This window comes from Nansenia antarctica (assembly GCF_963989245.1).
Source record: "Nansenia antarctica genome assembly, chromosome: 2".
In the NCBI taxonomy this organism is placed as follows: domain Eukaryota; kingdom Metazoa; phylum Chordata; class Actinopteri; order Argentiniformes; family Microstomatidae; genus Nansenia; species Nansenia antarctica.
Genome location: NC_137675.1, coordinates 71,453,095 through 71,455,594, shown reverse-complemented (window position 1 = coordinate 71,455,594; position 2,500 = coordinate 71,453,095).

Genomic DNA, 2,500 nt, shown 5'->3' with positions numbered 1-2,500 from the left:
TGGGTAGGTAATATACAATAAGTTAAGTCAAGGCTTTATATGTATAGTCTTATCCTTATGGTGAAAGTCTACATTACAGATATATTAATCGGCACTATTCGGGGGGTCTCTCTTCGCCACGGCATTCGTGCGCAAATTGTGCCCACCGTTTCTCCAACCAGAGTAAGCTCTTAAAAAGTATTAAAAGTCTTACGATTATAATTATAAGCTAAACAAATAATATAGACAATGTTTAAAGAAATACAACCTCAGAAGCTACTTCACTGAGTCCAATGCAATGTGGGATACTGTGAGTGTAATGAGTTGTGCAAAGAGTCGCTCTCAGAAAGACTACAATTTATCAGTTCCTCCGTGGCGCAGCGCGTTCGTTCGTGCGCGACTCATTCATAGGTACAGGGTTCGAATCCCAGGTCTGGCGGATGGCCCCCCGAGTGCGCGCGGAGAGAAATGGTACTGATGAGCATTTTCGTTAATGGCCAAAAAAACATCTCTATGCCCTGGGACTTGAAGAAGAAGAAGAAGAAGAAGAAGAAGAAGTCCAACTTGAAAAAAGACAGAGCTTAGGGTGAAGATAGTAGGGGTACAAAAAAAAAACTCCTGGGCATACGCAGGCATATGTGCCTCCAAAGTGGGCGGAGCTTGTGTCTAAGTGGGCGGAGCTTGTGTCAAAGTGGGCGGAGCTTGTGTCTAAGTGGGAGGAGCTTAAGTCAAAGTGGGCGGAGCTTAAATCAAAGTGGGAGGAGCTTAAGTCAAAGTGGGCGGAGCTTAAATCAAAGTGGGAGGAGCTTAAGTCAAAGTGGGCGGAGCTTGTGTAAAAGTGGGCTGAGCTTAAATCAAAGTGGGAGGAGCTTAAGTCAAAGTGGGCGGAGCTTAAATCAAAGTGGGAGGAGCTTAAGTCAAAGTGGGCGGAGCTTAAGTCAAAGTGGGTGGAGCTTAAATCAAAGTGGGAGGAGCTTAAGTCAAAGTGGGCGGAGCTTAAATCAAAGTGGGAGGAGCTTAAGTCAAAGTGGGCGGAGCTTAAATCAAAGTGGGAGGAGCTTAAGTCAAAGTGGGCGGAGCTTAAATCAAAGTGGGAGGAGCTTAAGTCAAAGTGGGCGGAGCTTAAGTCAAAGTGGGCGGAGCTTAAGTCAAAGTGGGCGGAGCTTAAGTCAAAGTGGGCGGAGCTTAAGTCAAAGTGGGCGGAGCTTAAGTCAAAGTGGGAGGAGCTTAAGTCAAAGTGGGCGGAGCTTGTGTAAAAGTGGGCTGAGCTTAAATCAAAGTGGGAGGAGCTTAAGTCAAAGTGGGCGGAGCTTAAATCAAAGTGGGAGGAGCTTAAGTCAAAGTGGGCGGAGCTTAAGTCAAAGTGGGCGGAGCTTAAATCAAAGTGGGAGGAGCTTAAGTCAAAGTGGGCGGAGCTTAAGTCAAAGTGGGCGGAGCTTAAGTCAAAGTGGGCGGAGCTTAAGTCAAAGTGGGCGGAGCTTAAGTCAAAGTGGGCGGAGCTTAAGTCAAAGTGGGAGGAGCTTAAGTCAAAGTGGGCGGAGCTTGTGTAAAAGTGGGCGGAGCTTAAATCAAAGTGGGAGGAGCTTAAGTCAAAGTGGGCGGAGCTTAAATCAAAGTGGGAGGAGCTTAAGTCAAAGTGGGCGGAGCTTAAATCAAAGTGGGAGGAGCTTAAGTCAAAGTGGGCGGAGCTTAAGTCAAAGTGGGCGGAGCTTAAGTCAAAGTGGGCGGAGCTTAAGTCAAAGTGGGCGGAGCTTAAGTCAAAGTGGGAGGAGCTTAAGTCAAAGTGGGCGGAGCTTGTGTAAAAGTGGGCTGAGCTTAAATCAAAGTGGGAGGAGCTTAAGTCAAAGTGGGCGGAGCTTAAATCAAAGTGGGAGGAGCTTAAGTCAAAGTGGGCGGAGCTTAAGTCAAAGTGGGTGGAGCTTAAATCAAAGTGGGAGGAGCTTAAGTCAAAGTGGGCGGAGCTTAAATCAAAGTGGGAGGAGCTTAAGTCAAAGTGGGCGGAGCTTAAATCAAAGTGGGAGGAGCTTAAGTCAAAGTGGGAGGAGCTTAAGTCAAAGTGGGCGGAGCTTGTGTAAAAGTGGGAGGAGCTTAAGTCAAAGTGGGAGGAGCTTGTGTAAAAGTGGGCGGAGCTTAAATCAAAGTGGGAGGAGCTTAAGTCAAAGTGGGCGGAGCTTAAATTAAAGTGGGAGGAGCTTAAGTCAAAGTGGGCGGAGCTTAAGTCAAAGTGGGCTGAGCTTGTGTAAAAGTGGGCTGAGCTTAAATCAAAGTGGGAGGAGCTTAAGTCAAAGTGGGCGGAGCTTAAATCAAAGTGGGAGGAGCTTAAGTCAAAGTGGGCGGAGCTTAAGTCAAAGTGGGCGGAGCTTAAATCAAAGTGGGAGGAGCTTAAGTCAAAGTGGGCGGAGCTTAAATCAAAGTGGGAGGAGCTTAAGTCAAAGTGGGCGGAGCTTAAATCAAAGTGGGAGGAGCTTAAGTCAAAGTGGGAGGAGCTTAAGTCAAAGTGGGCGGAGCTTAAGTCAAAGTG